The sequence below is a fragment of the Triticum aestivum genome, chromosome 3B (genome assembly GCF_018294505.1).
Source record: "Triticum aestivum cultivar Chinese Spring chromosome 3B, IWGSC CS RefSeq v2.1, whole genome shotgun sequence".
Taxonomy (NCBI): domain Eukaryota; kingdom Viridiplantae; phylum Streptophyta; class Magnoliopsida; order Poales; family Poaceae; genus Triticum; species Triticum aestivum.
The window spans coordinates 601,787,158-601,814,699 of record NC_057801.1 but is presented as its reverse complement, the minus strand read 5'-3'; the positions used below and the strand labels follow the sequence as shown (position 1 = coordinate 601,814,699).

At 46.3% G+C, this 27,542-nt stretch overlaps 1 pseudogene; it reads left to right on the top strand.

Moving 5' to 3' along the window:
- The first annotated feature begins 357 nt into the window (after positions 1 to 357).
- Positions 358 to 27,510, top strand: LOC123071206 (probable LRR receptor-like serine/threonine-protein kinase At1g06840; annotated as a pseudogene).
- The last annotated feature ends 32 nt before the right edge of the window (positions 27,511 to 27,542 follow it).

The following is a 27,542-nucleotide window of genomic DNA, read 5'->3' as shown; positions in this document are numbered from 1 at the left end:
TCTACTCCACCAAACAACTATCCTGGCTGGGCGAGGCTAGAGTAAGGTTTGCTTAAGATCCAAACACTTGTTACCAATTAGTCCTGGAGTTGTGGTTTTGTGTTACCTCAGCCCCAAAAGTTGTGTATTTGTGCAATTTCCTCTATACAGTTATACATCTTCCTTTCCATCAATGCATCGAAAAGTAAGCTTTGCGTTTTCTTGGAATAAAAACCTTAGATGGCGGGAATAAGCACCTCCATTTTGGAGGCATCAATCTATTGAATGGTCCTAAGCATTTTTTTATGCCTGTTTGCGATATCAGATTTTTAGCAATTGACACCGGTACCAAGTTGCTGCCGGTTCTCTTGTACAGACATGGCCAGATCTGGAGGGTCCCCGTATGCAGCAATCCTGCTTGTTCTGTGCATTTTCCAGGTGACAGACGTAAGGGGACAAAGCACTCACCCTATTGAAGGTAACCTCTAGTTAGTTGGAAGCTACCCTTTGGCTCCTGATTGTTCACTATCGGCTTATTGCACGCTACCTTATTGTACTAGATCCCATTTTCTTATTGCACGCTCTGCTTGTGCAGATTTTGTTAGATTTATTTGTTTGTATGTCTGGACATCTTCAAGAGTTCCACAAGTAATCGGTTTTCTCAGTTTTCTCAAGATGTGATGTATATTCAACAAGTAATCAGTTAATAATCATGGACTAATCAAAGTAGTCTCGCATTTCTTTGCGTAATCATCGGGGGGAGAAAGTAGTTTCGCATTAACACGCATGATATCCTATTAGTTAGTAGCCTAGTGGATATAAGCAAATGCTACAGAGATAATATTTTAATATTATCCCTCTGAAGATTGAAATTGTCTCTCCTACATGCAGCAAATGCTCTCAATGCTATCAAAGCCAGGTTAATTGATCCTATAAACAACCTTAAGAAATGGAATAGAGGAGATCCATGCACATCAAACTGGACAGGAGTCATCTGCCACAAGATACCCAGTGATACATATCTTCATGTAACAGAGTTGTATGATTAACACACCATCCTTATTTAAATAAAATTTCCCTTTTTCCCATTCCCATTCATGTTAATGGTTAGCTGCGATGTTTTTTTCCTGTGTAACAGTGAACCCTTTGCTGAAGCAATTAATATTGCAAGTTGCAACAAACTTCTGCTCACAGATAATGGCAACAGCCATAAAAGCCTAAAAAGAGCTACCAAGTTAAATTATAACTGAAATAGCTAGAGATCTTCCACATCTCCAATTTTCTTTTAAGGACATATCCATGGATTTCATATAAGTTTCTCCCATATTTTGTTGGACCAAAGGCTATAAAAGTCAAACTTTATTACTGAAACCTTATAAAGTCATTAAATCCCCCTCACACCCCTATTTAACATTGTTTTTAGCATTATCTGTACTGTACTGTACTCCTCTTGTTTACTGTTTCAGACCATGTTTGCAGTCCCTGGTCAAAATAATGGCCATTGGCTGATGCTTTTGTTGCTTACTCTATTTTGTGTCTTCAAATCTGTTTGTTATTCATTTAACTACCATTTCTGTATAATGCATAATATGTTGATCGGTTACCAATTACCATGTCCTGTTCCGCTTAATAATGCATACTTTTTGCCCCACGCAGGGAGTTGTTTAAGATGAATCTTTCTGGAACTTTGGCACCGGAGATTGGTCTCCTGTCTCAGCTGAGAAACTTGTAAGTGTAGTATAACTCTATTATCAGTTAAAGTTGCTAACCACTCCCTTCGTTCATAAATGCGAGATGTTCTAACTTTTTCTGAATCGAATGTATATAGACACATTTTAGTGTGTTTGTTCACTCATTTTAGCCCGTTTATAGTTCATACTTAAATATTCAAAACACCTTATATTTGTGAACAGAGAGAGTAAATTCAGTGCTTTCAAGTGGTTCTTCAATATTACCTAAAAAAAGTGTTTTTGTTTCAACATTGCACTTCATGTTTTCTTGTTAAAAGGGAACCACTTCATGTTTTAGATGTAAAGTGGATTTTCATTAAGGCCCAGATTATCTGACAAAATATATTTATGGAAATGACATAACCAGATTGTTCCATTTGAACTGTTTCTATCTTTATTCTGCATTGTGCCATAAGGTACCAAACGTATGTGAGCTAACTGCTATATTTCTCTATTTTGGAAGGAATTTTATGTGGAACAATTTGACTGGTAACATCCCGAAAGAGATAGGCAATATCACAACACTCAATCTTATGTAAGTTCTCTTATCTAAGCTAACTTCCATACTCATTTGCCAGTGTGGACATGAACCCCTGCTACTGTTTGTCTTGCTAGGCCACATGTTGAAAATGGCAGAATATTTATATCATCCTTTTCTCCTTTTTGTTCTCCAAAACAAATAAAAGTCGATGTATCTGATTCAGCATTTGGGGTTCTTTTTCCTCATCTTTTACGAAAAAGGGTTTCCCCCCGCTTTATATTTAAAAGGGGTTAGCATTTGTCTTTTGTCTCATCTTTTTAATGTTAGACAACACAATGGGTCAATTCTATTTTCTGTTGTTTATCTAAAACGTGAAGTAAATGGGCTTAAACAACATGGCTTTGGATGTACAAAACTTTCAAATGCATATTTTCTCTCAAATATATATGTACATAACTTCCTAGCCAGTTTTGTATATATCTGATTTTTACCTCATCTTAATTAGTTTAGCACATCTTTGAACAATTTTTCATCTTGTGGCAATATTTGGTGTGGATTTTTCCTCGTACCCTTCTACATTCCCTTTTGTCCAGACATAAATGTGTCACTATCTAGTATTTTCCTTCAATTCTACATGGAAGATGAGTACAATGTCTCTAGATACAAGTAAACATTCATAATAATCTTCATTTTCTGCAGAGCTTTGAATGGTAATCAACTATCTGGTTCCCTACCAGATGAGATTGGCTATCTCAAGAACTTAAACAGATTGCAAATCGACCAAAATCAAATATCTGGACCCATACCTAAGTCGTTTGCTAATTTAACAAGCGTAAAGCATCTGTAAGTTTCACGATCATAACCTTCTCACTTGCATTCGTACATTGCCTCTTATTTAAGCATCTTTCTAATATTGACTCTCTTTTTACCTTTAGTCACATGAACAATAATTCATTAAGTGGGCAAATTCCATCTGAGTTGTCCAGATTGCCTGAGCTCCTTCATCTGTAAGTGGACCCTGCTTTTATTTTGAGTTCTGAGTTTTTTCCCCGGTTATGCATTATGCAGTATCGGTTGTGTGTAAAATTGTTTCTTAATATTATCCGTGCAGGCTTGTGGATGCCAATAATTTGTCTGGACCTCTTCCTCCAAAATTAGCGGAGACGCGTAGTTTAAAAATCATGTAAGCATAATTTATATACCCAACGAGACTCTTATTTGACATAGGAATTAGGAAATTGCTATATTTCAGAATGTGTTCTGGTTTCTTTCAGAGAATATACATATCTAATGCTGGTAGCGTGATGATTATTTTAGTTTTGCTCGTCTGAGACGATTTAGTAATGCTACATTTTCAGGAGTATACTGTATGATATACCTTTACTGGTGTATTAAATATCACTTAAATCTAATTTGATTTTGCCTTTCTTGTGTTAGTAAACAATAACAAATATTTTCCACTCAGATTGTTTCTCTCATTTAAGATTAATTCTATAATGCTGTCAGATAACAACGTGCATTTCTTATATTTGTATCTTTCTACTTCTAGTCAGGCTGATAATAATAACTTCAGTGGAAATTCCATCCCTACTACATACAACAACATACCGACACTTTTAAAGCTGTGAGTACCAACACCTTCCTCCTTATCATCCTTCCCTTTGTTTTACACATGGTCAAACAAAGAGAGAAATTAGCATCTCTGGAAGTCTTGAAAAACTCCGAGAAGTCAACAAGTCAACAACTTGTATCTACCTCTCACAAAACTTCAACTCCAAAGGTTATTTACACATGGTCAAACAAAGAGAGAAATCATGCTGAGGATACTGGATAGTACTGAACTAAATACTATGCCGCGTATCTACTATTCGTAGCAGGATTTGTAGTTTTCATTTCTTGATGTGGATAAATTAAATTTAAAAATCTGAAGCATGGTAGTTGTCTATTGTGTAAATGTTGTGGGTTTTTTTTTTCAGTTTTTTCTGACTTGTAGACATGCTAATTTTTTTAGCATCATTTAGTTAAGAAGTTGTTTAGTTACAAGAGTTGTGCAATGCTATGGCAAACATATGCCAAGGCCTGTTAAGGGAATAAAAGACAGGCAACAGGTGGTGGAATGCACTCCGCTTGTGTGAAGCCACTGCTTGCATATCGTGGTTCTTCCCCTGGAAGACCCTCTCATATAGCAGCCAGATCAGGACGCACTGAGTCCACACCTCTAGAAACCTCTATAATTCTAAATTTTAAGTTACATAGGCTATTTTGTTTTTACTGAAAAAGGCTTTCGCCCCGCTTTATAAATAAAGCAACCACCAAGCACAAAGTATCAAGGTCACAACAACACAACACACACACTCACTCAAAGCCATCGCAGGCACCGTCCAACACAAACACACAGACAAAGAGACCCAAGTTTCGCTGTGGGCACAGCACAACAAGCCCAACACAAGCACACGACGAGACAACAGAAAAACGGCAAGGCGGTGGCGATGGCGATGGCGACGAAGATCTAATCTGGTTCCGGAGGTGGTGGGGGAAGCGGTGGAGCCATCCGGAGAGCCATCGCGCGAAGCTGGGTGATGGAGGTGATGGTGTCTCTCTCCCTGGGGCGGCTAACCGACCGCCAAAGCTGCAAGTAACCAGACCATTTGAACAAAGCGTCAGTAGCACGACGAAGAGGGATGCGCTGAATCACGAGTTTATTCCTAACAGTCCACAGCGTCCAGGCCAGCACCCCAATGGCCAGCCACCTAATGTGGCGCACTGCGGGTGGGATTGCCTGGAGTTCGACGAAGAGAGCGGGGAAGTTGTTGTGGTCCCAGCTTCCACCCTCTATCCCGCGGAAACAGCTCCATAGGAACTGTGCGGACACGCAGGTGAAGAAGATATGATTCGAATCCTCTTCCGGCCCGCAGAGCGGGCATCGCCCATCACCCGGACCATTGCGCTTCAGAACCTCGACGCCAGACGGGAGGCGGCCGCGGATCTATTGCCACAAGAAAATCCTAATCTTCAGGGGAAGGCGAATCTCCCAGATGAAGGTGAGCGCCTCATGGCCAGGCGAGGGAGCAATGGCCTGGTATAGGGACTTGGTGGAGAATTGTCCAGAAGGCTCTAGACGCCATCTGGAGCTGTCATCCTCGGTCGTAAGATCAGGCGCGTGCAATGCAATGCAGTCAAGCAGCTCCTGCCAATCGGCGGTCTCAGCCAGACCAAAGGGCCTCCGGAACGCGAGCTGCCCTAAGTCAATAAGGGCTGCCGCGATCGAAATCTGAGGGGCCACCGCAATGGAGAATAGGTCGGGAAAGCGGGCCACAAGGGGCAAGTCGCCAGACCATCTGTCGAACCAGAACAAGGTGGCGGTGTCTGATCCGACCTCTATCGAGGTCCCAATCCGGAGGACAGGGAGGAGCTGGATGACGGATTGCCAGAACTGGGATCCCCTAGACCGCTGGCAGAAAGCGAGAGGCTGGCCATGGAGGTATTTCTGCTGAATGATGCGGAGCCACAGGCCACCATCTCCGTTGGCAATCCGCCAAAGCCACCGAGTCAGGAGGGCAATGTTCATGCGTTTGGAAGACATGATCCCGAGGCCGCCCTGGTCGCGAGGCTTGCAGATTTCTGACCACCTAACCATGTGGTACTTCTGCTTGTCTCCCTCACCGGCCTAGAAGAAACGGCCCTAAACAGTGGCGATCTCGTGATGAAGCGTCTCCGGAAGGCTGTAGAAGCTCATGATGAACAAGAGCAGGCTGGAGAGGGACGAGTTGATGAGCACCGTACGTGCTGCTTTGGAGAGCCACCAACCTTGCCAAGGCTCGATACGGTGCTGAAGCTTCCCCACCGTGGGGTGCAGTTCAGCCACCGTGAGCCTAGAATCACTAATGGGTATCCCCAGATAAGTCGTGGGGAAGCTCCTAAGATGGCAGTTAAGCCGATCCGCTATACTCTGGCGCTCGTCTTGGGAGTACCCCAAGACCATCACCTCGCTCTTGTCGAAGTTGACCTTGAGGTCAGACATCTGTTGGAAGCACAGCAGAAGGAACTTGAGGTTCAAAATATCACTCTCCGAGCCCTCCACCATGATGATGGTGTCATTCGCATATTGGAGAAGGGAGATCCCGTGCTCCCCAACAAGATGCGGGACTGTCCCCTTAATGTGGCCCGCCGCCTTGGCCTTATCCAAGATGGCGGCTAGGGCGTCGACCACCATGTTGAACAGGAACGGGGAGAAGGGGTCGCCCTGGCGCACCCCACAGAAGGTGGGGAAGAAAGGGTCGATCTCCCCATTAATGTTCACCACGGTTCGGCCTGAGGAAACCATCTGCATCACCCTAGTCACCCGCTGATCATCGAAGCCCTTCCGGAGAAGACATTCCCGAAGGAAGGACCAGCTAACCGTGTCATATGCCTTGTGGAAGTCTAGTTTCAAGAAGACTGCCTTGAGGTGTTTGGAGTGAACCTCATGGAGTGCTTCGTGAAACACCAGGACTCCGTCAAGGATATAACGGCCCTGGATGAAGGCTGACTGATCCGGGTGAGTGATCCGGTCGGCAATAGGGGCCACCCTAATGGCATACCCCTTTGCGAGGATGCGGAAGATGACGTTAATCACCGTAATCGGGCGGAATTGGCGGATCTCCGAGGCCCCCTTCACTTTGGGGATGAGGGTGATTACACCAAAGTTGAGTCGGGCGAGGTCGATGGACCCGACCAAGAACTCGTCAAATAGTGCCATCACCTCAGGTTTGATCACCTCCCAGAAGGTCTGGAAGAACTTCACTGGGGGCCCATCTGGACCAGGAGCCGAGGATGGGTTCATGCTCTTAATAGCCGCCCAAACTTCCGCCTCAGAAAACGGTGCCGTGAGGGCCTCGTTGTCCGCAGGTGAAACACAACTGTGGGCAGGCCAAATATCTTGCGCCAGGGCAAGACCTCCCCGAGGGGAAGCAGAGAATAGGTCTCTGTAGAAGTCGTCTACATGAGCCCGGATGTCCACGGGGCTCTGCAGGAGGGACTCTCCGTCCCAAAGAAGGGGGATGGAGTTCCGGCGTCAGCTGCCGTTCGCAATGGCCTGGAAGTAGGCGGTATTGGCATCCCCTTTAAGGACCCAATTCTGAGTACCTCGCAGATGCCAGTAGGCCTCCTCGTCGGAGTAGGTGACTGTGAGCTGGTCTTCCAAATCATATCTAAGCATCCACTCGTCAGCCAAGAGGCCAGCGGCATCAGCCCGAAGGTCGAGCGCCTGGATGTCATGAAGGAGAGCTTTTTTACGCTCCTGGATGTCGCGGCCTACGTTTGCGCCCCGGCCCTTCATGAATTGCCGTGACCGCTTGGCGCAGAAGTACCAGTCATCCACGGCCGAAAGGGATCGATGGGGGGCCTCACGCGCCCCGCACCATCGCGTTCCCACCGCGGCAGAAAACCCAGGCTGGCGCAACCAGAAGGTCTCGAAACGAAATCGGGGCAGAAGGGGAGGACACTCATTCTCTGAAGAGAGGAGAAGAGGGGCGTGATCTGAGCCAATCTGTGTAATCGCCCAAAGCGAAGCTAGGGGCAACGAATGTCCCACTCAGGGGAAGCAAGGACCCTATCGAGAACGGAGCGAGTCGGCTTAACCTGTCGGTTTGTCCAAGTGAACCTGGCCCTGACACGATCGAGCTCGCGAAGCCCCATGTCCGCAATGCAGTCATTAAACATCTGCATCCGCGGGAAATTCACCAAGTTATTACTCTTGTCTTCTTCCGACCGAATGAGGTTGAAATCACCTCCCACCACTACCGGGAGCTGCGCGGCTGCTACCTTCCTACTGAGCTCAGCGAGGAAGGCCTCCTATTGGTGGTGGTCGGCCGGCCCATAGACCGCAAAATTTTCCCATTTAAAGTTCAGTGCGCGCTCGAAGATCTCCATGCTCACGAAGAACTCGCCCCGATCCATGCTGCCTACCTCAAAGGTGGCATCCTTTACCCCTAGGAGGATGCCACCCGAGTGGCCCGCACTCCCACTAGAAGGGAGCCAGTGCCAAGCAAATAGGTCGGAGCTCAAGTGCTCAAGCTTCGACAGGGAGAATTCCGTGCGCATGGTTTCTTGAATGGCCACAATGTCGATTTGCTCATTTCGCATGTATTCGATTAGTTGGCGGTGTCAGCCATCTTGACTGAAACCGCGGATGTTCCAGAAGAGGGTCCGCATCACTCATCCATCGTGATGGGGAACGTAGTAATTTCAAAAAATTTCCTACGCACACGCAAGATCATGGTGATGGCATAGCAACGAGAGGGGAGAGTGTTGTCCACGTACCCTCGTAGACCGTAAGCGGAAGCGTTAGCACAACGCGGTTGATGTAGTCGTACGTCTTCAAGATCCGACCGATCCAAGCACCGAACGTACGGCACCTCCGAGTTCAGCACACGTTCAGCTCGATGACGATCCCCGGGCTCCGATCCAGCAAAGCTTCGGGGATGAGTTCTGTCAGCACGACGGCATGGTGACGATGATGATGTTCTACTGGCGCAGGGCTTCGCCTAAGCTTCACGACGATATGACCGAGGTGGAATATGGTGGAGGGGGGCACCGCACACGGCTAAGGAACGATCCGTAGATCAACTTGTGTGTCTATGGGTGCCCCCCCGCCCCCGTATATAAAGGAGCCAGGGGGGAGGAGGTGGCTGGCCAAGGAGGGCGCGCCAAGGGGGGAGTCCTACTCCCACCGGGAGTAGGACTCCCTTCTTTCCTAGTTGGAATAGGAGAAGGGGGAAAGAGGAGGAAGAGGGGAAGGAAAGGGGGGGGCGCCGCCCCCCTTCCCTTGTCCTATTCGGACTAGGAAGGGGAGGGGCGTGCGGCCCCCTCCTGCCTCCTTCCCTCTTCTCCCTCGAGGCCCATGTAGGCCCAATAACCCTCGGGGGGGTTCCGGTAACCTCCCGGTGCTCCGGTAAAATGCCGATTTCACCCGGAACGATTCCAATGTCCAAATATAGGCTTCCAATATATCAATGTTTATGTCTCGACCATTTCAAGACTCCTCGTTACGTCCGTGATCACATCCGGGACTCCGAACAAACTTCGGTACATCAAAACTTATAAACTCATAATAAAACTGTCATCATAACGTTAAGCGTGCGGACCCTACGGGTTCGAGAACTATGTAGACATGACCTAGAACTATTCTCGGTCAATAACCAATAGCGGAACCTAGATGTTCATATTGGTTCCTACATATTCTACGAAGATCTTTATCGGTCAAACCGCATAACAACATACGTTGTTCCCTTTATCATCGGTATGTTACTTGCCCGAGATTCGATCGTCGGTATCCAATACCTAGTTCAATCTCGTTACCGGCAAGTCTCTTTACTCGTTACATAATGCATCATCCCGCAACTAACTCATTAGTCACATTGCTTGCAAGGCTTATAGTGATGTGCATTACCGAGAGGGCCTAGAGATACCTCTCCGACAATCGGAGTGACAAAACCTAATCTCGAAATACGCCAACCCAACATGTACCTTTGGAGACACCTGTAGTACTCCTTTATAATCACCCAGTTACGTTGTGACGTTTGGTAGCACCCAAAGTGTTCCTCCGGTAAACGGGAGTTGCATAATCTCATAGTTACAGGAACATGTATAAGTCATGAAGAAAGCAATAGCAACATACTAAACGATCAAGTGCTAGGCTAACGAAATGGGTCATGTCAATCACATCATTCTCCTAATGATGTGATCCCGTTAATCAAATGACAACACATGTCTATGGTTAGGAAACATAACCATCTTTGATCAACAAGCTAGTCAAGTAGAGGCATACTAGTGACACTATGTTTGTCTATGTATTCACACATGTATTATGTTTCCGGTTAATACAATTCTAGCATGAATAATAAACATTTATCATGATATAAGGAAATAAATAATAACTTTATTATTGCCTCTAGGGCATATTTCCTTCAGTCTCCCACTTGCACTAGAGTCAATAATCTAGTTCACATCACCAAGTGATTTAACACCAATATTCACATCTGTATGTGATTAATACCCATAGTTCACATCTTCATGTGACCAAAAACCCAAAGGGTTTACTAGAGTCAATAATCTAGTTCACATTGCTATGTGATTAACACCCAAAGAGTACAAAGGTATGATCATGTTTTGCTCGTGAGAGAAGCTTAGTCAACGGTTCTGTCACATTCAGAGCCGCATGTATTTTGCAAATATTCTATGTCTACAATGCTCTGCACGGAGCTACTATAGCTAATTGCTCCCACTTTCAATATGTATCCAGATTGAGACTTATAGTCATCTGGATCGGTGTAAAAGCTTGCACTATTGTAACTCTTTACGACGGGCTCTTTTATCACCTCCATAATCGAGAAATATTTCTTTAGTCCTCTCTAAGGATATTCTTGACCGCTGTCCAGTGATCTACTATTAGATCAAAATTGTATTCCTTTGCCAAACTCAGAGCAAGGTATACAATAGGTCTGGTTCACAGCATAGCATACTTTATAGAACCTATGACTGAGGCATAGGGAATGACTTTTCATTCTCTTTCTATTTTCTGCAATGGTCGGGTCTTGAGTCTTACTCAACTTCACACCTTGTAACACAGGCAAGAACTCCTTCTTTGACTGTTCCATTTTAAACTATTTCAAAAATTTATCAAGGTATGTACTCATTGAAAAATCTTATCAAGCGTCTTGATCTATCTATATAGATCTTGATGCTCAATGTGTAAGCAGCTTCACCGAGGTCTTGCTTTGAAAAACTCTTATTCAAGTATCCTTTCATGCTATCCAGAATTTCCATATCATTTCCAATTAACAATATGTCATCCACATATAATATTAGAAATGCTACAGAGCTCCCACTCACTTTCTTGTAAATACAGGCTTCTTCAAAAGTCTGTATAAAACCATATGCTTTGATCAACTCATCAAAGCATATATTCCAACTCCGAGATGCTTGCACCAGTCCATAGATGGATCGCTGGAGCTTGCACAATTTGTTAGCACTTTTAGGATTGACAAAACCTTCTGGTTGCATCATATACAACTCTTCTTTAGGAAAACCATTAAGGAATGCAGTTTTGTTTATCCATTTGCCAGATTTCATAAAGTGCGGCAATTGCTAACATGATTCAGACAGACTTAAGCATAGATACGAGTGAAAAACTCTCATCGTATTCAACACCTTGAACTTGTTGAAAACCTTTTGCGACAATTCTAGCTTTGTAGACAGTAACACTATCAGCATCCGTCTTCCTCTTGAAGATCCATTTAATCTCAATGTCTCGCCGATCATTGGACAAGTTAATCAAAGTCCATACTTTGTTTTCATACATGGATCTTATCTCAGATCTCATGGCCTCAAGCCATTTTGCGGAATCTGGGCTCACCATCGCTTCTTCATAGTTCGTAGGTTCGTCATGGTCTAGTAACATAACTTCCAGAACAGGATTACCTTACCACTTTGGTGCGGATCTTACTCTGTAAGACCTACGAGGTTCTGTAGTAACTTAATCTGAAGTTTCATGATCATCATCATTAACTTCCTCACTAATTGGTGTAGTAGTCACAGGAACAAATTTCTGTGATGAACTAATTTCCAATAAGGGAGCAGGTACAGTTACCTCATCAAGTTCTACTTTCCTCCCACTCACTTCTTTCGAGAGAAACTTCTTCTCTAGAAAGGATCCATTCTTGGCAATGAATGTTTTGCCTTCAGATCTGTGATAGAAGGTGTACCCAATAGTTTCCTTTGGGTATTCTATGAAGACACACTTCTCCGATTTGGGTTTGAGCTTATCAGGATGAAACTTTTTCATATAAGCATCGTAGCCCTAAACGACAACTTGGGTTTCTTGCTAAACCACAGTTCATATAGTGTCGTCTCAACGGATTTAGATGGTGCCCTTTTAATGTGAATGCAGCTGTCTCTAATGCATAACCCCAAAATGATAATGGTAAATCAATAAGAGACATCATAGATCGCACCATATCAAATAAAGTGCGGTTACGACGTTCGGACACACCATAACGTTGTGGTGTTCCAGGTGGCGTGAGCTGTGAAACTATTCCACATTGTTTTAATTGAAGACCAAACTCGTAACTCAAATATTTGTCTCCGCGATCAGATCGCAGAAACTTTATTTTCTTGTTACGATGATTTTTCCACTTCACTCTGAAATTCTTTGAACCTTTCAACTATTTCAGACTTATGTTTCATCAAGTAGATATACCCATATCTGCTCAAATCATCTTGTGAAGGTCAGAAAATAACGATACTTGCCACGAGCATCAACACTCATTGGATCGCATACATCGGTATGTATTATTTCCAATAAGTCAGTAGCTTGTTCCATTGTTCCGGAGAACGGAGTTTTAGTCATCTTGCCCAAAAGGCACGGTTCGCAAGCATCAAATAATTCATAACCAAGTGATTCCAAAAATCCATCTTTTATGGAGTTTCTTCATGCGCTTTACACCAATATGACCTAAACGGCAGTGCCACAAATAAGTTGCACTATCATTATTAACTTTACATCTTTTGGTTTCAATATTATGAATATGTGTATCACACGATCGAGATCCAACAAACCATTTTCATTGGGTGTATGATCATAGAAGGTTTTATTCATGTAAACAGAACAATAATTATTCTCTAACTTACATGAATAACCGTATTGCAATAAACATGATCAAATCATATTCATGCTCAACGCAAACGCCAAATAACATTTATTTAGGTTCAACACTAATCCCGAAAGTATAGGGAGTGTGCGATGATGATCATATCAATCTTGGAACTACTTCCAACATTCATCGTCACCTCACCCTCAACTAGTTTCTATTTATTCTGCAACTCCCGTTTCGAGTTACTACTCTTAGCAACTGAACTAGTATCAAATACCAAGGGGTTGCTATAAACACTAGTAAAGTACACATCAATAGCATGCATATCAAATATACCTATGTTCATTTTGCCATCCTTCTTATCCGCCAAATACTTAGGGTAGTTCCACTTCCAGTGACCAGTCCCTTTGCAGTAGAATCACTTAGTCTTAGGCTTAGGTCCAGACTTGGGCTTCTTCACTTGAGCAGCAACTTGCTTGCTGTTCTTCTTGAAGTTCCCCTTCTTCCCTTTGCCCTTTTTCTTGAAACTAGTGATCTTGTCCACCATCAACACTTTGATGTTTTTCTTTGATTTCTACCTTCGCCGATTTTTGCATCGCGAAGAGCTTGGGAATTGTTTTCGTCATCCCTTGCATACTATAGTTCATCACGAAGTTCTAGTAACTTAGTGATGGTGACTAGAGAATTCTGTCAATCACTATCTTATCTGAAAGATTAACTCCCACTTGATTCAAGCGATTGAAGTACCCAGACAATCTGAGCACATGCTCACTAGTTGAGCGATTCTCCTCCATCTTTTAGCCATAGAACTTGTTGGAGACTTCATATCTCTCAACTCGGGTATTTGCTTGAAATATTAACTTCAACTCCTGGAACATCTCATATGGTCCATGACATTCAAAACGTCTTTGAAGTCCCGATTCTAAGCCGTTAAGCATGGTGCACTAAACTATCAAGTAGTCATCATATTGAGCTAGCCAAACGTTCATAACGTCTGCATCTGCTCCTGCAATAGGTTTGTCACCTAGCGGTGCATCAAGGACATAATTCTTCTGCGCAGCAATGAGGATAAACCTCAGATCACGGATCCAATCCGCATGCTACTAACATTTTTCAACACAATTTTCTCTAGGAACATATCAAAATAAACATATGAGAGCAACAACGCAAGCTATTGATCTACAACATAATTTGCAAAATACTACTAGGACTAAGTTCATGATAAATTTAAGTTCAATTAATCATATTACTTAAGAACTCCCACTTAGACAGACATCTCTCTAGTCATCTAAGTGATCACGTGATCCAAATCAACTAAACCATGTCCGATCATCACGTGAGATGGAGTAGTTTCAATGGTGAACATCACTATGTTGATCATATCTACTATATGATTCACGCTCGACCTTTCGGTCTCCGTGTTCCGAGGCCATATCTGTATATGCTAGGCTCGTCAAGTATGACCTGAGTATTCCGCGTGTGCAACTGTTTTGCACCCGTTGTATTTGAACGTAGAGCCTATCACACCCGATCATCACGTGGTGTCTCAGCACGAAGAACTTTCGCAGCGGTGCATACTCAAGGAGAACACTTCTTGATTATTAGTGAGAGATCATCTTAAAATGCTACCGTCAATCAAAGCAAGATAAGATGCATAAAGGATAAACATCATGCAATCAATATAAGTGATATGATATGGCCATCATCATCTTGTGCTTGTGATCTCCATCTTCGAAGCACCGTCGTGATCACCATCGTCACCGGCGCGACACCTTGATCTTCATTGTAGCATCGTTGTCGTTACGCCATCTATTGCTTCTACGACTATCGCTACCGCTTAGAGATAAAGTAAAGCAATTACAGGGCGTTTGCATTTCATACAATAAAGCGACAACCATATGGCTCCTGCCAGTTGCCGATAACTTCGGTTACAAAACATGATCATCTCATACAATAAAATAAAGCATCACGTCTTGACCATATCACATCACAACATGCCCTGGAAAAACAAGTTAGACGTCCTCTACTTTGTTGTTGCAAATTTTACGTGGCTGCTAGGGGCTTTAGCAAGAACCGTTCTTACCTACGCATAAAAACCACAACGATAGTTCGTCAAGTTGGTGCTGTTTTAACCTTCGCAAGGACCGGGCGTAGCCACACTCGATTCAGCTAAAGTGAGAGAGACAGACACCCGCCAGCCACCTTTAAGCACGAGTGCTCGCAACAGTGAAACCAGTCTCGCGTAAGCGTACGCGTAATGTCGGTCCGAGCCGCTTCATCTCACAATACCGCTGAACCAAAGTATGACATGCTGGTAAGCAGTATGACTTGTATCGCCCACAACTCACTTGTGTTCTACTCGTGCATATAACATCAACGCATAAACCCTGGCCCTGATACCACTGATGGGGAACGTAGTAACTTCAAAAAATTTCCTACGCACACGCAAGATCATGGTGATGGCATAGCAACGAGAGGGGAGAGTGTTGTCCACGTACCCTCGTAGACCGTAAGCGGAAGTGTTAGCACAACACGGTTGATGTAGTCGTACATCTTCACGATCCGACCGATCCAAGCACCGAACGTACGGCACCTCCGAGTTCAGCACACGTTCAGCTCGATGACGATCCCCGGGCTCCGATCCAGTAAAGCTTCGGGGATGAGTTCCATCAGCACGACGGCGTGGTGACGATGATGATGTTCTACCGGCGCAGGGCTTCGCCTAAGCTTCGCGACGATATGACCGAGGTGGAATATGGTGGAGGGGGGCACCGCACATGGCTAAGGAACGATCCGTAGATCAACTTGTGTGTCTATGGGTGCCCCCCCACCCCCGTATATAAAGGAGCCAGGGGGGAGGAGGCGGCTAACCAAGGAGGGCGCGCCAAGGGGGGAGTCCTACTCCCACCGGGAGTAGGACTCCCTTCTTTCCTAGTTGGAATAGGAGAAGGGGGGAAAGAGGAGGAAGAGGGGAAGGAAAGGGGGGGCGCCGCCCCCCTTCCCTTGTCCTATTCGGACTAGGAAGGGGAGGGGCGCGCGGCCCCCTCTTGCCTCCTTCCCTCTTCTCCCTCGAGGCCCATGTAGGCCCAATAACCCCCGGGGGGTTCCGGTAACCTCCCGGTGCTCCGGTAAAATGCCGATTTCACCCGGAACGATTCTGATATCCAAATTTAGGCTTCCAATATATCAATCTTTATCTCTCGACCATTTCAAGACTCCTCGTTATGTCCGTGATCACATCCGGGACTCCGAACAAACTTCGGTACATCAAAACTTATAAACTCATAATAAAACTGTCATCGTAGCGTTAAGCGTGCGGACCCTACGGGTTCGAGAACTATGTAGACATGACCTAGAACTATTCTCGGTCAATAACCAATAGCGGAACCTGGATGCTCATATTGGTTCCTACATATTCTACGAAGATCTTTATCGGTCAAACCGCATAACAACATACGCTGTTCCCTTTGTCATCGGTATGTTACTTGCCCGAGATTCGATCGTCGGTATCCAATACCTAGTTCAATCTCGTTACCGGCAAGTCTCTTTACTCGTTACATAATGCATCATCTCACAACTAACTCATTAGTCACATTGCTTGCAAGGCTTATAGTGATGTGAGTTACCGAGAGGGCCCAGAGATACCTCTCCGACAATCGGAGTGACAAAACCTAATCTCGAAATACGCCAACCCAACATGTACCTTTGGAGACACCTGTAGTACTCCTTTATAATCACCCAGTTACGTTGTGATGTTTGGTAGCACCCAAAGTGTTCCTCCGGTAAACGGGAGTTGCATAATCTCATAGTTACAGGAACATGTATAAGTCATGAAGAAAGCAATAGCAACATACTAAACGATCAAGTGCTAGGCTAATGGAATGGGTCATGTCAATCACATCATTCTCCTAATGATGTGATCCCGTTAATCAAATGACAACACATGTCTATGGTTAGGAAACATAACCATCTTTGATCAACAAGCTAGTCAAGTAGAGGCATACTAGTGACACTATGTTTGTCTATGTATTCACACATGTATTATGTTTCCGGTTAATACAATTCTATCATGAATAATAAACATTTATCATGATATAAGGAAATAAATAATAACTTTATTATTGCCTCTAGGGCATATTTCCTTCACATCGGGGGGCTGCTTGACCCCAAGACACGAGAGGCGCTCTAGGCGCGGAGGGCAGCGGTGCGAGAGCGAGTGCGGCCGCGGATCTCAACTGGGGCGGCAGCCATGCGAGGCGGAGGGTTCGGGGCCGTCCCCGGCGGGGCGCCCGACGTAGAGGGGTCGCGTGCATGGGCCTCTGCGAGGCGACCATCTAGGATTTCCCGTGCACTGGTAGCCTCAATTTGAACTAGCGGGGGGGGGGGCAACCTCTCCCCGAAACACAATTGCCGAGTCCGCTGCCACCTTCGCGAGGTGGCCAAGTGGAGCCGACTCCAAGGCCGAAAAGGAACGAGTACCTGAGGAGGCAGGAATGTGTGGTGTACCTGGCTCGAGGTTCCGGGCAACGGCCCTGATGTAAGGACCGAGAAGAGGTGTCTAGAGGGGGGGGTGATTAGACACTAAGTGCCAAAGGTTGCAGTTTTTAATTTCTTTAAGTTTAAGTGGAGTTTTGGCACAAGTTTAACAATCACAATACATAACAAGCAAGCATGAAAAGAGTATATGAGCAGCGGAAAGTAAAGCATGCAACTTGCAAGAATGTAAAGAGATGGGATTGGAGTATGCAAACGCAATTGGAGACACATATGTTTTTGTCGTGGTTCCGATAGGTGGTGCTATCGTACATCCACGTTGATGGAGACTTCAACCCACAAAGGGTAACGGCTGCGCGAGTCCACGGAGGGCTCCACCCAAGAAGGGTCCACGAAGAAGCAACCTTGTCTATCCCACCATAGCCGTCACCCACGAAGGACTTGCCTCACTAGCGGTAGATCTTCATGAAGTAGGCGATCTCCTTGCCCTTACAAACTCCTTGGTTCAACTCCAGAATCTTGTCGGAGGCTCCCAAGTGACACCTAGCCAATCTAGGATACACCACTCTCCAAGAAATAACAAATGGTGTGTTGATGATGAACTCCTTGCTCTTGTGCTTCAAATGATAGTCTCCCCAACACTCAACTCTCTCTCACAGGATTTGGATTTGGTGGAAAGAAGATTTGAGTAGAAAGCAACTTGGGGAAGGCTAGAGATCAAGATTCATATGGTAGGATTGGAATATCTTGACCTCAACACAAGTGTAGGTGGTTCTCTCTCAGAAAATGTAAGTTGGAAGTGTAGGTTTGTTCTGATGGCTCTCTCCACGAATGAAGAGAAGGTGGAGGGGTATATATAGCCTCCACACAAATTCTAACCGTTACACACAACTTACCAATCTCGGTGGGATCGAATTGAGAAACTCGGTCAGACCGATTCAGTAAATCTAGTGACCGTTAGGATTTTCGGTGGGACCGACATGCAACTCGGTAGGATCGATATGGTTAGGGTTAGAGCATAACGTAATCTCGGTGAGACCGACTACACAAACTCGGTGAGACCGATTTTGGTAATAAGCTAACCAGAGAGTTGGTCAGGTAAACTCGGTGTGACCGATTCGCTCATCTCGGTGGGACCGAAACATTACGAAAAGGAAACAGAGAGTTTACATTGCAATCTCGGTAGGACCGATTACACAAACTCGGTGGGACCGATTTTGGTAATGGACATACACAGAGAGATTACAATCCCATCTCGCTGAGACCGAGATCCCTATCGGTGAGACCGATTTGCCTAGGGTTTGTGGCAGTGGCTATGACATCTGAACTTGGTGGCACAGGATAGAAAGAATCGGTGGGGCCGAGTTTGACTTTTGGTTTAGGTCATATGTGGATGTGAGAAAGTAGTTGAGGGATTTTGAGCATATCACTAAGCACTTTGAGCAAGAACCTCATTAAGCAACACCTCATCCCTCCTTGATAGTATGGCTTTTCCTATAGACTCAATGTGATCTTGGATCACTAAAATATAAAATGTAGAGTCTTGAGCTTGGAGCTTTAGCCAATCCTTTGTCCTTAGCATCTTGAAGGGGTTCCACATCCTCTACTCCATGCCAGCGCCATCTCCAGGGCGGTATCCCCAGCAGAAGGGCCCGAGGGGGGCGGGTCCAGGGCCACCACGACCGCCCCCGGGATCACCGCCAAAGGCGCGGGAAGCATGGGCGCGGCCGAGCTGGGCGGGTCCGGGACGGCCCTAGAGGAGAGGTGGTGAAGACATCAAGGAGCGGACCGTCGGGGGAGCGAGGCGATGAAGCTGGGAAGACCTGAAGGCTGGCGTCCGAAGCGTAGAGACCGACATCGGGGGACAGAGGAGCGGCCGAGGAGTGGGAGCATCTGGTCCCACCGCCACTCCTAGCAGCAGGAGCGGGAGGCTGGTCGTGAGGAGGACTGTCCTCGGAGTCATCGTCGTCCTCCTCCGAACTGGAGCAGCGTCCGTGGCGGGGGTCTCGGTCGCTGCGGCGATCCCCCTCACCATCCCCGTCTGGCCCTCTCCCCAAGAGGCTGTCGCCGGCGATGCGGGGGCGGCCAATGTGGTTGGGCGGCTCGGGGGAGATGCGGAGGTCAAAACCCTGATCATTGAAGAACACCCGGATTATGGCGCGAAGCTTGGATGAGTCGAGGCATTTGACCTTGACGCGAACCTCCTCCTCCTTGCGGAGGGACAACTCGTCCACCACCACCACCTTGTCGAGGATGCAGGACATGCTCCGAATGACCCGCTCCGATCGAGCGATGTTGGGTAGGCCACCGATGAGGATCCAAGCCGTGTCCAAGACAGCCACCGCCAGGGGTCCCGCACCGGCACAGAGATGTCCACCACTAGCTTGTGGAGAGCTAGAGTGATGTCTCCGCTGCGGGTGCCGTAGCCGTGGCTGACAGCGTCGGGGAACACGATCGAGAACTAGCCTTCAGGCAGCATGGTGACCTTCCAATCCCAGGAGCAGTGGTAGAGATGGTTGAGCTCGGCCTCTATCATCTCCGGCGAAGCGACCCCATCCTTAACGGTGACAATCGCCATGAGCGATGGTGAGGGGAAGGGGATGTCAGGCACCTCGACGTGGAAGAAGCCGAGGCCCTCAATCCCATGCCCGAACATCACCGACTCCTCCGCCACCGAGCGGTCGGGGCAAAGGATCGCCGGGTGGTCAGGATCCGAGCAGAGGTAGCAGCCCTAGGGTCGAGTACATGCCACCTGGGAGTGGTCGGAGAGGCCGCAGTTGAAGCACTTGACGAGGTCGGAGATGCGCTCATCAGAGAGAAGCGCGGTCGTGGCAGATGTCGCCGGGTCCCAAGTAGAGCCAATGGTCAGGGCCGCGACATTGGGACGCCCCAAGCCCCGCTTCTTCTTGCGCTTGCCGCCCGTCCGGCCCCGGCCAGCGCCATTGCCCGCGGGGGGGGGGGGGGAGTTCGGTTCCCCACGCGAGGGCTGGTAACGGCGAGACATGCCAGCGGGGGGCGGAGGGCCTTGCGGGGCAGCGGGCTGGGTGCGGTCAGGGGACCGAGGGCGACCGTTGCGTGCCGGAGATCGGCTGGACTCCCGCCTGCGTACCGGGAAGGGCGAACGGCGGCGCTGGTCGCGCCACTCAGCGACAGGAGGAGGCGACCGGGACCGTCCCCGGTGGTCCGACCGACCGGGCGAGCGGTGAGAGGGGGACCGGCAAGCCTCGCGGGGAGGTGACCGGCGATCTCCGCGGCCGGAGAGTTGCCGGCGGAGGTCGGCCTCGTGTCGGAGAGCATCGGAGGAGGGATGGGAGGGGTCGTGCCGGTCGCCGCGCCGGTCGTCCATGCGGGAGTCGTCGGGCCGACGCTCATCAGCGCGGCGCTTGGGGCGCGGGGCTGCGTCGTTCCAGTCCCGAGGCATGCCGACGGAGGGCGACGACGGGGAGGAAGGGGGACGGCGCCGGCAGCTGGAGGAGATGGGGCGCGGGTTAGGGCTAGAGCAGGGGCGGGAGGGGGCGAGATGGGATGCCGGGGGAATCCAGCTGGCGCCCAAATAGGCCGGATGGCCGGGCAGGCCGGCTCGGTCCAGGATAGCGCCAAAGTGGGCTAGCCCGTAGGCGCAGCCGCACCAGGGGGTGGCCCAGCGCCAAGCCCAGATGCCCCGAGGCCCACAGCGGCGCGGCCCAGCCAGCGGGGCGGCGCGGCAGCACCTAGGGTTTCCCCCGATGTTGCGGCCACCGCCGCGACGGTCGCCGGCGTCAGCGCAGGGGCAACGGAGAGCCAAGGACGTCGGAGGGACTGGCTGGGGGAGAACCGGAGCGACGAGGAGCCGAACGCCGCGATGAACGGGCGGAAGGGGGATCGACGGGCGACCACCGACGAGGCAGCCGGCGGCGAGGGAGCGGCGGGCCGGACGGCGGTCACGGCGGGGCGCCAAGAGCGCTGGGCACGGCCCAGGTCGGACCGCCCCGCGACGCCCCACGCCAGAGCGCGGCGGCGGCGAGCGGTCCTGGACCCAAGGGCGTTCCTTTTTCGCGGGGTCGGCAGAAGGGGGAGCGGGAGGGGCCGGCGAGCCGAAGGTGGAGATGGACATCCGTGTCGCGGCGAGTCCACCATCCCCGACCGAGTCGCCGCTCTGCGAGCCGGCGGGTCTCGCCGGACGATGGGGGGCCGACAGCGGCGTCATCATCCTCCGCCACATCGGCCCAGCGCGGCGGCGTCACCACCACGGCGGGGGCGGCGACGGCCTGGGGGAGCGGGGGGCGGCGACGGCCTGGGGGAGCGGGGGGCGCGAGGACCCGACCAGAGGAGCAGGGGCGACGGAGGGCAGCGCAGCAGCGCCGGCGGCCAGGGCGAGGCCGGACAGAGGCGCGAGCGTCAGATTCGAGGCTGCGGGCGGCGCGTCACCATCAGGGTCGCAGGAGCGCTTCGCCATTCGCTATTTTGTTTCTCTTGATAGGGTTTTGGACGAAGGGATTTTTTTGGGGGGTTGTTGAGATTTAGTTCATACAAATAGTAAATCTTCGGTATTTTTTATCATACTTAAATTGAAATCAAGATATATGTTCAAGTTCGTGATCCTTTTTCATGTAACCAGGAGTCTTAGGAATTGCAGTTTGCAAGGAGTTATTCCCGATCTGACTGGCATACCTGAACTTGGCTACTTGTAAGTCCAGATCAAAATAAATGCTGCACTTTCTTTTCATTCTTATTACTACCTTTGTCTGGAAATAGGTATGATATCCATTTCAGCGTCAAGTAATTCCGGACGGAGGGTATTTTTGGCATCCTACTATCAGAGATTATCCTTTGTTTAGAAGTTCATAGCTTTGTCCAGAATATTTTTCTAAGTAATTATCTTTCACTAAGAAGATCATCGTCCATTCAGTTTATGATAGTCATAGTCCTCTAGGGAAGTTATATAGTTCGCCTTCTTTTCTCTTTCTTTCTTTGGCTTTATTTTTCTTTTATTGTTGTTGTACTTTCGCGTCTTCTTGGCACCTTCTTCTCATATACAAAGATCCACACTTAGGTGTGTGTTCGAGAAAAAAAAGATATTCATGAGATTATTCTGCATCTCTTCGCTAATTTTGGCATGCACTTTCAGGGATCTTAGCTGGAACCAACTGACAGGATCTATACCAGTTGATAAACTCGCTTCAAATATTACCACGATGTATGTTGCTCTTTAGAACCTTTTATACTTTTTACAATAACCAGACTAACTTCTAGTTTCTGATAGTGATTTATCCCATAACTTTCTGAATGGAACTATTCCGGCAAACTTCTCCGGGCTGCCTAATCTTCAGTTCTTGTAAGTAAAGTTGAACTTAAAGCACTGCTCCAATCCATAATAAATGTGCTTTTATGTAGTGCTAGCTAACTTGTCATGCCATTGAAGATGAATGCTTTCCCTATTGAACTATATATTACTACCATGTTCTTTCTGCAAAGCAATTAGCGACTGAGAAAATAGGTTCAGAAAACTGTTACTAGTGTGTCTGTGTTCTCTAGGTATGTGGAGGTTTTTCCTTATCTTGTGATCAAAACCTTTTGACATTTTCTTGTAAATTAGCTTGTTTTTCTGCTTAATGAAAAGATGAGCAAAACTTTTGCACATTATCTGAGCATACTTACTTTACAAGTACAAGTATGTCGTCCAACACTAGTTTGCTACTTATTTTGTTAGAGATATATGAAGATGCCATTTTACAGTTTGTTTGAAGCGAACAGTCTCGACAGTGCTGTTCCATCAGCAATATGTTTGTTATATGCATGTTTAATGTTTTTTTTATAATGCAGGAACTTTGAAAGCAACTCCCTTGACACAATTCCAGCTGCATTTGAGCCTCCAAAAACTGTCATTGTACTGTATGTTCTTTGCCATGGAAAATTTCCTTGTCAGTTTGCACTTCCAGCACAAACAGCTGTATAGTTTGCTGAGAATATGGAAATTTCATTGCTATTACTAGTGCATACAAAATATCCAATAATACGGACAACTACAATATTGACCACAGGAGCTTTATAAATCAAATCATTTCTCTTTCTGATGTGATAAAATAATAGTTGCCATCATTTATTCTGCAGGCTTTCTGGAAACCCCGTATGTGACAATCCAGCTCGAGCAGCGGGACTTTGTCAACCAAAATCTGTAAGCGAAGCACCATCTGGACAGGGACCACAAGTTAGTATAGACTGTGCTGCTTGCTCGACGGATAAAAATTATGAATACAATCCATTATCCCCTATACCTTGCATTTGTGCTGCGCCTCTCGGAGTTGGATTTCGGCTGAAGAGTCCAGGGATCTCAGACTTCCGCTCCTATAAAAAAGCCTTTGAGATGGACTCAACCTCTGTACTGAACCTGAGTATTTACCAGCTATACATTGAGCGGTACACATGGGAGGCTGGTCCAAGGCTGAATATGCATTTGAAGTTATTCCCAAATAACACTAATTTGTTCACTATGTCGGAAGTTGTGCGGCTCAGGCATTTACTTGCTGGATGGGAGATTACTCTGTTAGACATTTTCGGTCCTTACGAGCTTCTCAATTTCACGCTTGGTTCCTATGAAGATGGTATGCAGAATTTACTTTGCACCAAAGGATGCCATTCGTAACTCTATCATATTAAACAAATAGTTGAAATGTGTGATCCTTGTGTACATTTATTTTGCCAAGACAGGTGACAAAATATCAGCAGAGCTTCTGTGGCTGTTTTATATGCTAGTAGAATCAGAAACCCATGAATTCTTAATTTGATTCTCCTAGCATACGGAATATGCGCTATATAGTTCATACGGTTGTTTAGTGCTATTATGTTAGAAATTGATAAATTATTGCACACAACAGAATATCTTGGTTGTTTCTTTGCCTTCTTCCAGCCTGTATGCCATGTTTTTCTATTGTAATTTTTATGGTAATTTCATAACATGAAAATTGTAAGTGGGCCTACCCTTGTTCATATCCCTACAATTTCTCAGAGGGGGTCCTTCACAAGGGGCTCAGGAAGGTAAGGGGGATTGGGGAATTTAGAATCCATACCCTAATATATGTTTCCTCGGGTTCATAGCAACCCAAACTATCCTAAGAGATGGGAGGGACTAACAACAGAAATGAAAATTTGTCAAGATCTTTCCAAAGGGCATACTAACTTAACGAGGAATCAGAACATATTTTTTCTTAAAATTCACTACTGCATGTTTCATACTGATACTTTAATTCTCCATTTAAGATCCACTTGTTTACTGTTTTGCCGCTATTTTTAATTTTTATTTGTCGCAGAATTCCCAGAAGCGGGGTCATCAGGTTTAAGAAAGGGCACACTAGCTGGGATTTTGGTAGGAACAATTATTGGTGCTATTGCAGTTTCTGTGGTTGCAACATTTTTTATAATGAGAAGACGCTCAAAACGTCGAATAGTTTCGAGGCCTTCATGTAAGTCACTATATTTGTTTAACAAACATAGTTCTTCATGTGCTACACATAAAATCCTTGCTGTCTGACAAATTAGAAACGCCTTGCTGCTTTGAACTAAAACCATGACAACTATTCTGGAACGGAGGGAGTAACTAGTAACATATCGAAGCATCATTATTTTAGTTGGAAGCTACTCAATCACAATCTCTGTAATACTGGTAACTAGATTTAAACTGTGAATTTATTATATCAGCCTCATCCAAATACATTAGATCCGTGTTCTGAAGAGACAACATCTGATATGTTTCAACTCTATGGCAAGTAAACTTTAAAAATACAGTAGACATTAAATTTAATCTACAACAGCTTAAGAAGTAGGTAATTTTGCAGTACTGTCGAGGCTTTCTGTCAAGGTTGATGGTGTGAGATCCTTCACGTTGGAAGAAATGGCTACAGCAACAAATAATTTCGATGATTCAGCTGAAATTGGTCTGGGAGGTTATGGAAAAGTCTATAAAGGAAATCTAGCTGATGGAGCAACCGTTGCAATCAAACGAGCTCATGAAGATTCTCTGCAAGGTTCAAATGAGTTCTTCACAGAAATAGAATTGCTGTCAAGATTGCATCATCGTAATTTGGTGTCTCTGATTGGCTATTGTGATGAAGAAGTTGAACAGGTGTGTCTCAATTTTCAAATCATTTACATAGAATATAATATATTATTGGAATCCCCCCGCAACCCCATACACATTATGTTATAAAAATATATTGGTAATGTTGTACTAAACGTGCTTATGATTAGGGTTTTCCAGTTACCTCAGGTTTCCTGAGCTTATAATATATGGAAGAGTATCTGCAGACTGCAGTAATTGTTGCTCATAGATAATTATGTTTGCAGATGCTGGTGTATGAATTCATGCCGAATGGCACTCTACGTGATCATCTTTCTGGTGAGTAAGAGGGAAATTGCACGTTCAAGTTTTCCTAGTTTCTTTTCATCCCATATAACCATGTTTTTTACATCAAGGTTGGCCATGATCCCAGCCAATCTCCTAAAATGTATATTTAGTGTGTTTATAAGTGATGCGTGTTGGTATATTGTGTGCTCTCTTTTTTATCATTTATGCAATGATCCCGTTTGGAACAAAGGAAAATCGGAGGAATTTCAGAGGATTGAATTCATATCCGTTTGGAACAAAGGAATAGCTCACCAAGATTCCTATGTATTACTATGGAATGGGGCAATCCATAGAACTTTTGAGGAAAACAAACATGAGGTCTTAGCTTACCTCATGTTTTCTCCGTGTGTCTAAAATTCCTACGGTTTTATTCTGTGGTATCGAAATGACAGTTTTGGAGTATTCCTCTGTTTCAGATTCCTGTAAGAATTTAGATTTACAAGACATCTCATTTCCTGCTTTTTTTAATTTCTCGAAGCGCGTCATTCTATAACTTGTGTTGGATGTAAAGCACCTAATGTAATTGAACACTTCCTGCAGAAACTTGTAAAAGACCTCTGAACTTTGCTAAGAGGTTGAATGTCGCGTTGGGCGCTGCAAAGGGAATCCTCTATCTACACACCGAGGCAGATCCTCCTATATTTCACCGTGACGTTAAGACCACCAACATTCTGTTGGACTCCAAGTTCGTAGCGAAGGTGGCTGACTTTGGTCTTTCGAAGCTTGCTCCGATCCCGGATCTTGAAGGAACATTGCCAGAACATATCTCCACTGTTGTTAAAGGCACTCCGGTAAGTCTTATTACACCTAGCAATGTAGCATGATCTAATTACTGATGTTCCATGCAACACAATAGGAAACATCTGAGCCTACTACTTATTCAACTTGTAGTGTGCTAGTTGGGCTCATCATATCCATCATGTTTTCTTTTGGCAGGGTTATCTTGATCCAGAATACTTCCTGACAAATAAGTTGACAGAAAAAAGTGATGTTTATAGCCTTGGTGTTGTGCTTCTTGAACTATTGACCGGAATGAAGCCAATCCAGTTCGGTAAAAACATCGTTAGAGAGGTAAAGAGGTTCCCGCCCTGATCCGTATCCAAATGTACAGTTCAATTATCTGTTTGCAGATGACAAGCAGGGTACAGATAGTACCAACTTTTAGCTTTTGACGCTTTTCTAACCGTTCAGTAAGAGTGTTGGTAATAATTTGGTAACCTGATCCTTGTTGTAGGTAAAGGCAGCTTACCAATCCGGAGACATTTCCAGGATCATCGACAGCCGAATGTTTTGGTGCCCTCCGGAATTCGCCACGAGGTTCCTCTCACTGGCCTTGAAGTGCTGCCAGGACGACACCGACGCAAGGCCTTACATGGCCGACATCGCCAGGGAGCTCGACGACATCCGCAGAGCTCTGCCTGAAGGAGAAGACCTCCTGTCTGTGACCTCCATGGAGACGGGCTCCTTGGCCACACTGACTCAATCTACATCCAACTCCTTCATAACGACCACCGGAGAGCATTTCGATTCGTCCCACGCCTCCGGCAGCGGCCTTATGGACAGCGGCGTCCCTTCCAGGATGGCGGTGACTCCTCGTTAGCGCTGTCGCGCCGATGTTCTTTGCATTGTAAATGGGTGTGGAGGACAGTTCCTGCCGGGCAATTTCTTCTTCTGCACATGAAATGGGTGTGTTGTTGTTGATGATGTGTGTTTGAAGATCACGGGGTATAGACACTGTTGGCGAGTGCAAATGATGGATGCTAACTATAATTCTTTTCCGCCACAGTTATATTGGCTGGAAACTTTGTTGATTTTTCAGAGGCCTGGCTAACCATATTTCTCCAAGG